Here is a 14,319-nt window from a genome sequence, read left to right as displayed (position 1 = left end):
TAACCTTTTCTCCTTGACAGCTTTAAGGATCTTTTCCTTGGTCTGGGTTGATCCTGTTTAGATTATAATGTGACGGTGGGATGTCCTATTCTGGTCTGGTCTATTTGGGGTTCTAAAAGCTTCTTGTATCTGAATAGGCCTATCTTTTTGTATGTTTGGGAAGTTCTCTGCTAGGATCCTGTTAAACAAATTTCCTAGACCATTAACTTCTGTTTCTAGGTGCTCCTCTACACCCATGATCCTTAGATTGGGCCTTCTGATGGTGTCTTCCAGGTGTTGGATAGACCTATCATATTTCTTGGACTTGTCTTGGATGGTTGTATGTTCTTTCTCTATAATATCTAGGCTGTCTTCAATCCCTGAGATTCGATCTTCTGCATGGTCTAACCTGCTGTCAAGACTCTCTACTTTGTTTTTTTATCTCTTTTCCTTCTAATTGGTCAGCTTTGATGGCTTCAAGTTCTTTGTTGAAGCTCTGTTTTAGGTCTTGTATGAATTTCTTTACTTCCTTAATTTGGTGTTCAGTGTTTGTTCTCAAATCACTTAGTTGATTGGTTATGGTTTCTTTGGACTCCCATTCCTTCTGTTGGGTTCCATTCAGCATTCCCTTTGTGGTCTCCCTGACTTCCTTCAGCTCTTTGTTAATGGATTCCATGAATGTCTTTAGTGATCTTTGTGTATTCTCTACCTGGTCTCTTAATTCGTGAATTACTCTTTGATTAGTTTCCTCCCTTCTGTGGGATTCCTGCAGATCTCTTTGAGTGTTCTCTGCCTGCTCACGCCATTCCTCCCTTTCTCTTTGAGTATTCTCAAGTTGTTCACGCAAATCCTGTATCAGTTTTTGAGAACCTTCCTCACGCTTATGATATTCCTGTATAAACTTCTGGGATGCCTCCTCTCTCTCCCTATCACGCTCATACAGAGTCCTTTGTACATTGTCAAACTTCTCATTTATCATGTTTGCTATTAGTGTTTGTAGAGCTATTTGGGAACTCTCCTCTGGATTATTCTTTATCTGTTCTAATCCCTGATTATCAAGGTTGGGAATTGAGATACCCGAATTTGCCATTTTTCTTGTGTTTTTCCGGCTTACTCGGCCCATTTGAGATAAAGATTGCACCAGTTCTGTGCTAGAACACTATCTTAAGGCAACCATCAACCAAAGTTTGCATTTGTACAGTCAATAGTCTACAGATACAATCTAGTTCAACAGATACATCTATTCAACATCAAACGACTATATGTTAAAGGACTTCGAACCACAGAAAAGAATTTGGAAAACCAGAAATTATTAGGATTAGGGAGAGATGTGGGTAAAAAATAGGAATAGATTGGTGTGGGGAGGCACAGGGAGAGTTAACTATGTCCTAATCACAGTGCAGGAAATGAGTTGGGTAGGATGCAAGTAGAGAGAGAGAGAAAAAGAGGAGACGGAAAGGGGAATAAAGAGAGACCAGAAAAAGAATCAAAACGTAAAAATTAATGTTATTATAGAGGTTAAAAGACCGTCTATTTAGAGAGGAATGTGAATATGTTCAGAGAAGGGGAGGGACATAGAGGAGTTGTGAAAAGCTTTAAGGATGGGAACGGGAGAAGAAAAGATCAGAAGTTCAGTAGAGCTAGATAAAAAACAAAAAGATAATTAAGAAAGAAAGAAAAAGAGAAAGAAGACAAGAAAAGAAAGGAAAACTCTTATTCACATATTCCTAAAATAAAAATTATAAGATGAGAAAAAAAAAAGGTTACTGGAAAACAATTATTTTTTCAGAAGAGGCAAAAATTAAAGATTAATAAAAGTTTTAGAAGGGAAAAAAATTTATATATATATATATATATAAGGTAACAAAAAACAAAAAACAAGCAAAAAAAAAGAAAAGAAGAAGAAGAAGAAAAAAAGAAAAAAAAAAGGAAAAGAAAAAAAAAAAGAAAAAAAAGTCTTTTGATTTTTTTTTTGGGGGGGGGGGAGGAGTGGGAAGAATCCTGTATCTCCCTTTTGTCTGCAACCAGTCTCTTGTTGGAGTCTCTGGTCAGCTTGAGGTCCTGTGGCTTGATTGGTTTCTTAAGTCGGTTGGTTGGAAGAGGCAGAAAAATGCTCTGCTTTACCCAAGATTTTGAGATCCCCCTCCCAGGTTAGTTTTCTGGGAGGGTGGTCTGCTTTGAGAGTCACAAAAGAGGGGGATGTGGTGATGAGGCTAGGTTCTGGGTAGAGTTGAGGCCTTTCAATAAACAGTAGCTTTTCCCTGGGGCTATTTTGTGATAAAGCTTACAGCGCCCAGCCTGGAGCCATTCTCAGGGTTTCTGTTTTTCAATTGATTGTCGAGGCTGCTAGAGGGAGGTGCAGCCTCTGGCTCTGGTTACCCAGTGAAGCAAGGCACTCCGATGGCTGGCGCCTGAGCTGGGTGACTTTTCCCTGGATGGAGCTGAGTCTGGCAGGTCACTTCGCCATTAAGTTCTTGTGACCTGCTAAATGACTCATTTTATTCCAAGGCCTGAGCTGGAGCTAGCAGCTCCTCCGAACTTTGTCGGTATCCAAGATGGAGATCACCGGTGCTGGGGGGGGAGGGGTGGCCTTCCCTCCTCTGCTCCCTGAGGAGTGAGGATGTCGGGCTTGTACTCACGCCGAGTCTTGGATCCTGGGTCGTCTCTGGTCTGCAAACAGCAGGATGAAGATGTTCGCTCCTTGTCGGTTCTTGTTGGTGTTGAGTAGAATCCGCTCGTCCGCTGCATCTGGCTCCTTCGTCCCCGACTCTCTGTGTCTCAGGTATGTCTCCGCGGCGGTGGTTGCCGCCGCCACGGCCCCGCCGCCGGAGCGGCAGCTGCTGCGTTTCCTTGGCTTCCCCTCTCTTGTCTAACTCTCTGTCCTGTGATGACATACTTGGTGTGATTCTCTGGCTTAGGACTGTTCACTGGAACTCTAAAACTCCTTTCTATGCGAGAGCTTGTTCAGATTCCAGCTTCTCCTCCGCCATCTTCCCGGAACTCTCTGACTCTATGTTCTTGACCTCACATATGGTGTGTGTGTGTGTGTGTGTGTGTGTGTGTGTGTGTGTGTGTGTGTGTGTGTGTGTGTGTGTGTGTGTGTGTGTGTGTGTGTGTGTGTGCACATCTTAGGGAAGCTAGGAGGCGGGCACAGTATGAGAGGGAAACAGGAAATAATACAACAGAGGGGCCCATCAGCTGCAGTGGACATTGATGAAAATGAACTACGCACTCAAGGGCAATGATGGGAGGGAGGGAAAGAGAGGTAAAGAGGGAACAGCTTACACTAAGCAAAAGGAAAGAAATGTACATATTATGTGGAAGAATAGTTGTGTTTTCAAAGCTTATAGAATTCACAAACTTTATAGACCATGATAATGACAATTTGCCTTGTGAAGGTTAAATATGTTGTAACTTTAATATCACCTTTTCACAATATTGTGAAATTTGTGAAATTCATGTAATCACTTAATCTCAATAAAAATTATTTAAAATTTTTTTAAAAAGCTTGAGACCTTGGATAAAGGAGTCAAGTACCATGATACTCACCCTATTGTCTGCCTGATCCTACAGTCACCTCCTCTGAACTGAACTCAAGTAACCTCTCTCTCCTTGCTCAGATTGTACAAAAGCTTAACTCTGAAACCACCTCCTGATATAGCCTCCATATCTGCAGGAAAGCTGCAGCCCTGATTGTTCCTAACCTGTTGAGAACTGAGTCCCACCTTTTCCTTTCCCTTTTCTCTCCATTTCCTTAACAAGAAGAGAGAGAGAGACAAACAGACACAAAGAGAGGTACAGAGAGACGGAGAGTAAGAAAAAGGGTTCTAACAATTAAAAGCAAATTAATTATCCTACATGAAAAATGTTCAACTTTCTAGGAGTACAACTTTTATCAAAATTGACTCCAGAAAGTCAGAGGCTGGTGGCTCAGACTTGTAATCCTAACTACTCAGGAGGCTGAGATCTGAGAATCACAGTTCAAAGCCAACCCAGGAAGGAAAGTCTATAAGACTTCTATCTCCAATGAACTACTTAGAAAAGGACAGAAGTGGTGCTATAGCTCATGAGGTAGAGCAGTAGTCTTTAGATAAAGAAGCTCAGGAACAGCATCCAGGCTGAGTTCAAACCCAGGACTAGAAAAAAATTGGCCCAAGAAATAGCAGCAAGTCTGAATATCTACAAGAAGAAGAGAGATTGCCTCTCTAGTGTAAAGCCACCCAACACAGAAAAGCATCCCTTGCATTCAAGGATACACACACACACACACACACACACACACACACACACACACACACATACACACACAATTGTTTGCGTACGTTTATGTCACCAAATTGTGTATTTTAGGAACAGTTTTTAGTAATTTAATAAAATTAAAATGTGAAATTTGGGGGGGGGGATTGGTCCTGGCGCTTGAACTCTGGACTTAGTCCCTGTCCCTATACACTTCAGCTCAAAGCGAGGACTCTTCTGCTTGATCCACAGCACCACTTCTGGTTTTCTAGTGGTTTATTGGAGGTAATAGTCTCACAGACTTTTCTGGGTAGGCTGACTTTGAACCGTGACCCTCAGATCTCAGCTTACTGAGTAGCTAGGAGGACAGGCATGAGCCACTGGCACCCAGTAAAATGTGAACTTTTTGTGTGAAATGCATACTACATTTTCATTCAACATCAACTAAATCATTTTTAGGATAACTGTTTATATTGTGCACGAGGTTTTGCCTCACACTAAATCTGTTTTACTTTTAGGACGAAGAGGTAATTCTGGGCTGGTCCTGGGTTACATTTTTGAACCAGCAGTAACACAGGTTTACTGCTTGACCTGCCTCATGTCTCCAGTTCTAAATCAAAATGGAGGATTCCTTCAGATCTCTCAAATTGTTGTGTTCCACATGACAGTTCTTTCTAGACTACTCTTGTATACCTCAAGATGCTGGATCTAATTATGTTTGAAGTTATTATATTTTCAGGTACCAATGTGAAAAACCAACAAGTAATAACTTTTGTGATAAATATCAAACTTTATTTCCAAGTTTAAATTTCCACTCATTACACTTACTCAGCACAATTCATTACATAATGGAAAAAATTAAGTGTAAGTTCTGTAAAAATAGGGTGATAATATTCATTGTCTGGTACCACTGTTACTGTGAATTAGACAGCAATTGCACCTTACCGTATTCATTATTTGCTTAGTGAAAGATCATTAGGCCTCAATAACAATTTTCTACGACTTTATTTTACTTGAGGTTCAGGCGACAAACTCAGGGTCTTGTGTAGGAAAGTACTTCACAACGGAGATACTCCCATGGTCAGTTATACACAGATTCTTACAAATACCTTTTGTTATATAATCACTGAACAATTTTAGAAATAAAAATTTATGCAGGACTCTGGTGGCTCAGGCCTGTAATCCTAGCTACTCAGGAGGATGAGATCTGAGGGTTGTAATTCAAGGCTGATCCATTTAGGGAAGACTGAGAGACTGATCTCCAAAAAGCTATAAGAAAACTGGATGTGGAGGTGTGACTCAAAATGGAAGAGGCCTAAACCTGAGTGAAAGAACTCAGGAATAGTGCCAAGGCCTTATGTTCAAGCCTTATCACTATGACTGACAAATGATGATGATGATGATGATGATGATGATGATGATGATGATGATAATAATAATAATAATAAACTTTAATAAAAGTGATTCAATATGCACAGTGGCTTGCATCTGCAAATTTAATCAGGAGGATTTGGGTTCAAGACCATACTAGATAAACATAAGACCCTATCTCAAATACTAGTTGGGTGTAATGGTATACATCAGTCATCCCATCCATGGATGCAGGGGGTGGAGGGGAGGGGGGCTGAGATTGGGATATTTGCAACTTTAGGTAAGAGTGAGGATCTCTTTCAACAAAATAGTCTCAGCATCTTGGTTCACATCTGTCATCCCAGATACTTCAGGAAGCACATAACACGAGTATGAGTGTGCAGGATGACCTGGAAGGAAAGCAAGGCTATCTCCCAACAGTAACCAGAGTGAACAAGAACTAGAGCATATCTCTAGTAGTAGAGCCCCTGCTGTACCAAATGCAAACCACAACATCTAAATCCCAGTGCTGCAAAAATAAATCTATGATCCAACTGTAAAATCTGTTGTAATGTATTAAGTTAACCAAATTATGAAAATGTTTATTTAATACACACATAAAACACCTGAGTGAGGCGGGTGTCTCTGCTGAGAAGCACAAAGGAGCTCAATACTGAGAAACCTGCACCCAGGAACAGACATGTGTCCATCAGCCAGAGACCTGGCTTTCTACTTAGACCAAGCCAAAGAATGAAAATGGCAGAGAGGCTGTAGAAGGAGACGAACATGTTCTCCAGGGTCAGGATGGTGTGTGTGTCCCTGGCCTCATGGTCAGGTCTTCAAGAGGGAATGTGGCTGTGAATGTGTCATACCCTCTGCTTGTGTCTGTGCAGGACTAGGACCATGGAGCCACTGGCCCACATCATGAAAACCAAGCACATAACATCAATGGCAATGAATAAAACAACATGTAATAATGTTGCAAAGGGTTCTTCTGGTGGGCTTGGGAACAGTATCTATAATGCATGTGCAAGTGACAATTTGTTTGTGTATTGGACCAATCACTCTCAGAGGCACATAAACATTTAACAGGAACTGCAGGATCTAGAAAAAGGAACAACAGAATGCAAAGCACTTGGGGAATCTAGTAGTGATCTTCCAACAAGCATTTCTAGTGCAAAGCTTTGAGACCTGGAAGTCACTTAGAAGGCAGGTGGCATTAAGAGAAATCCATCTATTTATTCTGAACAAATACAAAACATCTTTACATCCAGCATCATCCAGAAAATACTTCCATCCAAAACCTGCCATCGTCTGAGGGATCCCAATGGATAGAACAACCAAGTTGTTGGCAAAGGCCAACAGAGGGCTGAGAATGGGGTCTGTGGGCCTCACCTTCTGTCTAGTGAGGAGGGTGTACCTGTAAAAACAAAGGAGACAGTATTTCCCCAGGATCCCATCTGCAGTCTGAGTGAGAAAGACAATCCCCACCTCCACCTGAGCTTCTGACATCTCTTCTATATCTAGGAAATAATGGATTTTATTTTGAGATGAAAAACAGCATGAAAAATAACAAATAACTGAACATACTAGCTAGCCTGGTACTGGTGCATCACATCTGTTATCTTAGATACTCAGGAGGCTATGATCTGATCTGAGGGTTGTGGTTCTAAGACAGGTAAAGTAGAAAATCCTCACGATACCCTTATCTACCATTAACCACTCAAACCCAGATGTGGTGCTATGTCTCAAAGTGGTTGAGCATTAGCCTTGAGGAAGGAGCTCAGACAGCAACCCAGGGCTTAGTTCAAGCCCCATGGCCATCAAAAAACAAAAATCATACTAGCTAATCCAGGCCCAAGTAATCATAGTGAATCAGGAGGCTAAGATCTGATTTTCATGGTTCAAATCCAACAGGGTAAGAAGTTTGTGAGACTGTGATCCCCATTTGAGATAAAGATACTGTGTCTAACCGGTGCCAATCCCACCACATGGTGGGATGATAGCGAAGTAGGTTTAACTTTCATCATCTTGTCTTCATGATGGAGGAAGGTGAAGTCCCACACACAGGTGATGCCTGTGTCTGAATTCCTTAGACGGCAGAGCCAGGAACTTGAACAATTGGTTACTGGACCTGTCAAAACTGTGCCTTGAACTTTGAGACTCTGGGGTTCCCTGTCACCCTGTCAGCCTGTCCCCTGCCCCTCTAGATCTGGACCAGCTCAGTCTCCATTGGGCCATGCCTCCTGACTCCTTGCGCTCCTCCTGTCTCCATGGTGTTCCACTTTAGCTCTCTAGTGGAGCTGATTTGGTTTGTTGGTATTTTTGATCGGCTCTTTATTTCCTTTCCTGCTCTCATGGCTCAGGTTTCTGACAGTGTTAAGTGTTTTGGAGGGGCTGCACATCTTTGGGACAGGAGTCCACATGCAATTGACATCTTTCCAGTGACGACTCCCAATTCCAACTCTCAAAATTAGGTTTTCTGTTTCTCGCATCTGAGTTTCTGTATAACACGCTCAACTATTGAAAACGGCAGAAGTGGACCCATGCCTCATATGGTAGAGCACTAGCCTGGAGCAAGAGAATCTCATGCACAGGCCCAGTCCCTGAGTTAAATCCCAGGACCCACAAAAAAATTACACGAATTAATAAAATTGATAGCATTATTATTGATACAGGCAAATACTTGATAGAATGATGAGAAATCAATGAACATCTTGAATATAAGGAACATTATTTCTTTTTTCTTTACTTTTTTTTGTCACTAGTGGGGTTTGGGGCTATCTCAGAGCTCTTTTTTTGCTCAAGGTAAGTTCTTTCCTACTTTGAGCCACAGCTCCACTTCTGGGTTTCTGGTGGTTAAATGGAAATGAGAGTGTCATGGACTTTCCTGCCTGGGATGGCCTTGAACCACAATACTCACATCTCAGACTCCTCTATAGCTAAGATTAGAGGCATTACCCAGAAAGAACATTAAGTCACAAAACCTACATTGAAATTTTCACTAACTTTTTAAAATTGAGGTTCTGGCAACAAACTCAGGGTCTCAAGTAGGCAGGAACTTCAATGCTGATCAATTTGGTCAATTTCACACAGATTCTTTAAAAATATCTGTTGTTTCATACTCATTTAATAATTTGTGGTTTCTAGAGTTAGAACTCCGCATGTGGCACTGTCTCTGAGTGCCTCTGTGCTCAAGGCTATCACCCTACCACTTGAGCCACATCACCACTTCCATCTTTTTCTGTTTATGTGGTACTGGGGAATCAAACCCAGGGCTTCATGCATGCTAGGCAAGTATTCTACCACTATGCCACATTCCCAGTCCCTTGTTAAATAATTTTAAAAATAAATATTTATGTGAGTTTCTGGTGGCTCACTCCAGAAATCCTGGCATCTCAGGAGGCTGAGATATTTGAATTGAGGTTTGAAGCCAGCCAAGGCCGGAAATTCTGAGAGACTATTATCTCCAATTAACCACCAGAAAACTGGAAGTGAAGCTGTGGCTGAAATGAGTACAATGCTTCCAAAGAGTACATAGATATCTTCCAGGCCCTGAGTTCAAGTTCCACAACAACAACAACAACAATTAATAATAATAAAATTTAAATGAAAGATTGATGTAAGATGGATGCAGTGGCTCACACCTTTAAGGCTTAATCAGGAAGATTCAGTTTCAAGGTCAGCCAGAGAAGCAGTTCATAAGACCCCATCTCAAGTTCTAGCTTGGTGTGGTGATGTTCACCAGTCATCCCATTAATGTGGGAGGGAGAGATTGGGATGTATGAAGTTACAGGGAAGCTTGGGCAAAAAAATTCCTAAGACTCTGGCTCATCAAAGACATCTCAAATCTTGGTTCACATCTGTCATCCCACACTTCAGGAAACACATAATGGGAATATTGGGGTTTAGGCTGACGTATATAAAAAAAGCCCTTATATCAAAAATAACCAGAGTGAAAAAGAACTAGACCTCACCGCTAGTAGTAGACCACCTCCTCCAGTGAGTGCAGAGTTTAAAGTCTAAATCTTAGTCAGTGCTATAAAGACAAACTAGGAAACCAAATTAGGAAAATGCCTTTTTTGTGTAGGAATAAAATACCTGAGTAGCCTGGCTGTCTCTCCTGATGAGCACAAAGGGGCCCAATACTGAGAAACATACTCAAGAATACAGTCATGTCCAGGAGCCACAGGTCTGGCTTCCTAAGGAGACCAACACAAAGAGTAAAAATGACAGAGAGGCAGTAGAAGGAGACAAATATGCTTTCCAGGGTCAGGATGGTGCTTGTGGCCCTGGCCTCATGGTCAGGTGTTTGGGAGGAAATAAGACTGTGACTGTGCTTGCCACTCTGCTTGTGTCTGTGCAGGACAAGGACCATGGAGCCACTGGCCCACATCATGAAAACCAAGCACATAACATCAATGGAAGAGAATAAGACCATCTGTAATAAATGTACAAATGGTTTTGGTGGGGTTGCTCCTGTGTAGCAGTATCTATAATGTATATGAAAATGACATTTTATCTGCGTCTTGGGCCAATCACTCTCAGAGGCACAGAAACATTGACTAGGAGCTGCAGGATCCAGAAAAGGGAACCACAGAATCCAAAGCACTTGGGGAAATCAAGTAGTGATCTTCCACCAAGCATTTCTAATGCAAAGCTTTGAGACCTAGAAGTCGCCAGAAGGCACGTGGCATTAAGAGAAACTCCTCTGGCTATTCTGTGGAAATACAAAACAACTTTATATGTGGCATCATCCAGAAAGTATTTCCATCCCAAACCTGCCATTGTGTGGGATCCTAGTGGATAACACAACCAAGTTGTTGGCAATGACCAGATGGCTGAGGATGGGGTCTGTGGGCCTCACCTTCTGTCTAGTTAAGAGGATATAGCTGTAAAAACAAAGGAGACAGTATTTCCCCAGGACCCCAGCTGCAGTCTGAATGAGGAAGGCAATCCTCATTTCCATGTTGGCTTGAGTCATCTCTTCCATATCTAGGAAATAATTGATTCTATTGAGGAACTAAAGAATATGAAAACAAGCAAATAACTAAAACATGCTAGCTAGCCAAGCTCTGTTGACTCTTGTCTGTTATCCTAGCTACTCAGGAGCTGAGGTCTGAAGATCAAGGTTCCATGTCTGAGGAATGTGGTCCCAAGTCACCAAAGCAGAAAGGGTTGTGATACTGTTATCTTCAATTAATTACTGAAAACCAGAAATTGTGTTGTGCCCCAAAGTGGTCAATGAGCAGCCTTGTCCAAAAGAGCTCACACAATTATGGCATCAAAAAAAATAATAAAATCAATAATAAAAATGCTTTCCCAACCAGAAGCCAGTAAGTGTAGCAACTCAGGACATTGCGATCTGATTATCAAAGTTCATAGTCAGCCCAGTGAAGAGGTCTGTGAGACTCTGGTCTGCATTTCAAGTAAGGACACTGTGAATAACTGGTGCCATCTTAGCCATGTGGTGGATGATAGAGAATTAAGTTTAACTGGTACCATCTTGTCTTCATGGTGCAGGAGGATGAAGTCCCATACCAAGGTGATGGTCTTCCCTGAGTTCCTAGAGGCTGGACTTAGTAAGTTATTAGACCTGTCAGTCCTGTGCCTTGAACTCATAAGACTCTGTTGCTCCCTGTGAACCTGTTCCCTGACCATGACACTATTTAAGCCCAGACCAGATCGGGCACTATTACACCATGCCTCCTGCCTCCTGGCTGTACTATGGTCACTATGGCATCCCACTTTAGCTCTCTATTAGAGTTAAGCTTGTTTGTTGGTATTGTTCTTCTGCTCTTCCTTTCCTTCCTGTATCCAGGGCTCAGTTTTTTTGGCAGTGCTCACTGAATTCAACAGGCCCCAGTTCTTTGAGATAGGAGTCCAGCTGCAGTCACTGGCTCTACAATAAAAATTCCCAATTCGACTTCTCAAAATTTGGCTTATTTGTTTCTTGCAGCTGAGTTCCCATAAAACACCTTAAACTACCCAAAAACCAGAAGTGGAGCCAGGACTCAAGTAGTAGAATGTTAGCTAGCATTGAGCACAAACAAGCTCAGGGACAGCACCAAGGCGATGGTTCAAAACTCATAACCAACAAGAACAAGAAAATAATTCCACGAAATGTTATTTGAATTAAGAGCATGATTAGTGATATTCACAAGACTTGATAGAATGGTGAGACATCAGGCAACATCTTGCCTATAAAGAACATTATGTGTTTTGTCTTTTTCTTTTTTGTCAGCAGTGGAGCCTGGCTGTTGTTCCTGAGCTCTCTTGTTAAACAGTAGCACTCTCCCACTTTGACTCACAGCTCCATTTCTGGTTTTCTGCTGGTGAATTGGAGATAAGAATCTCATGGAGTTTCCTGTCCTGGCTGGCTTTGAAACAGGATCCTCAGATCTCAGTCTCCTGAGCAGCTAGGGTTACAGGTGTGAGTCTGACAGGGCACATTATTTCTTATAATAATGGACATTATTTCAGATAAAAATAGTTAAAATTTTGTCAAACAATACATAAGTATAAGAAATTTGGAAAGAAAAAGACCATGTCTTAATGTATCCACATAAGAATTAAATAAAAAGATACATAAAGTAGACTGAGAAAAAAACACAAATATTGCACAAACTTCAACTTGTAAATAATACATCTTGTTACTTTATTAGTGAAAAAATATAGTCTGAATTTATTCTAGCATTAAAAAAAAAGAAATCAAAACAATCATGTGCTGCTGGCTGATGCCAGTAATGCTAGCCACTCAGGAAGATGAGTGAGAGCTGAGGATTACAGTTTGAAACCAGGCTGTGCAGACAAATCAACAAGATTTTTATTTTTATTTGGTTGTGGGGCTTGAACTCTGGGCCCGGAAGCTATCCCTCAGCTCTTCAGCTCAAGGCAAACACTCTACCACTTGAGCCACAGCGCCAGTTCTGGTTTGCTGTTGATATATTGGAGATGAGAGTTTCATAACCTTTTCTTCTCTGGCTTGCTTTGAACTATGATCCTCAGATCTCAGCCTGCTGAGTAGCTAGCATTGCAGGCATGAGCCACCAGTGCCTGGATCTACAGGAATTTTTAACTACAATAACCACCCAAAGCCAGAAATGGAAGTGTGTCTCAAGTGATAGAACACCATCCTTAAATGAAAAACTGAGCAAGAGATGGAGCCCCTTAGTTTAAAGGTTTCAACTGGACATCTCAAAGCGCTGTGGTGTTTGAAAGCTCCAGGCTCTTCAGTGACTCATGGACAACTAGGACTCTCAATCTTTCTTCTCCTAAACAATTCTCAAGGATGCATTAAAACATATATTAAGTGGCTTCTACTTATGTGCACAGATGAATTTGCCTATGAAATAGTGTTTCTAATTAAAAGTTTTCATTTGGAAAAGAATCTCCTAAGCTAGGCACTCATCCCTGTAATCCTAGTAACTCAGAAGATTGAGACCTGTAGATCAAAGTTTGAAACCAATATTGGAGCACTAGGTGTCCAGGCTGCAATGTCCAGGAAATACTTATTTTCTAATAACTACCAGGAACATTGAAGTGGCACATTGTCTCAAATGGTAGACAACTAGGCTTGAGCAAATTGCTCAAGGAGAGAGCCCAGACCCTGAGTACAAGCCCCATGACTGACAAAATAATAAAAATTGAAAAGAACATCCTAGGGTCTGGGTGAAGGCATGGCTGGCATCATGTCCGGCCACAACAGTGGCAAGAAGAAGCCCCTGAAGAGCCCAAGAAGCAGGCCAAACAGATGGATGAGGAAGACAAGGCCTTCAAGCAGAAACAGAGAGAGGAGCAGAAGAAACTCGAGGAACTGAAAGCAAAGGCTGCGGGGAAGGGACCACTTGCCACAGGTGGAATTAAGAAATCTGGCAAGAAGTAAGCTGTTCCTTGTCCCTGAGATGATGATGACCCTTGATTCCATTCCCATTCAACATCTGGATTTCCTGTCACCTATAGGTAGAATGAAGTTTTGTCTAGGATTCTGAACATTAAGAACAACCTTTAAAAAAATCCTACAGTGGCTCAGTCTCTAGTTTGTCAGCCATTGTTTCAGCCACTGCTACCTCAGCTGTAAATTTCAAGTAAACCCAGCCTAGGTTCCTGCCAGAATTGCTCTTTGTTTTAATCTTGCATTCTGTGTCATCTTGAAAGCAAACCAACTCATTTAAAAAGCAAAAAGTAAAAAATAAAAAAATAAAAAGAGTATCCTTAAATAATATGAGTACAAGAACAATGAGAGTGAAGACAGAGGGAGAGGGAATAAATTGAGGAAATTGCTTGGAATGGGAATGACAAGCCAAGGCATTAAAATTAATATGAACAGGCCTCTTACATTCATATTATAAATTGTCATGTTACCGATTATTCCTTGGCAAATCTCTTCCAATGTATATCTTCAAATAATATGTGATTAGTTTAAAGTGTAAATCACGTTGAGACATTACTCATGACAAAAAGTATACAGAGGCATATTAGATCATTTCAGCAGAGAATGCTCTAACCTTAAGCCCACAAAGCTGTGTTGTCTCCAGGATACAAAGGGATGTGGAGCTGCATCAAGATTGCTAACCGAGGCAGGAGAGAGGCCTATGACTTTCACCCAACCTTTTATCCTAAAAAACGAGACATGTGCCTCATTCTAACCCCAAGCAACACACACATTTTACAGAGAAGTTACTTCTGCATTTTCTTGATGAGTTACATTAACTACTGTCATTTACCTGAGAAGAAAAGCTGCTTACCCAGTAG

At 41.4% G+C, this 14,319-nt stretch overlaps 1 pseudogene; it reads left to right on the top strand.

Moving 5' to 3' along the window:
- The first annotated feature begins 13,256 nt into the window (after positions 1–13,256).
- On the top strand, positions 13,257–13,450 carry LOC138812703 (translation machinery-associated protein 7-like; annotated as a pseudogene).
- The last annotated feature ends 869 nt before the right edge of the window (positions 13,451–14,319 follow it).

Source organism: Dipodomys merriami, unplaced genomic scaffold (genome assembly GCF_024711535.1).
Source record: "Dipodomys merriami isolate MVZ:Mamm:240054 unplaced genomic scaffold, mDipMer1.0.p SCAF_57, whole genome shotgun sequence".
Taxonomy (NCBI): Eukaryota; Metazoa; Chordata; class Mammalia; order Rodentia; family Heteromyidae; genus Dipodomys; species Dipodomys merriami.
This window is presented reverse-complemented; position numbering and strand designations above follow the sequence as displayed.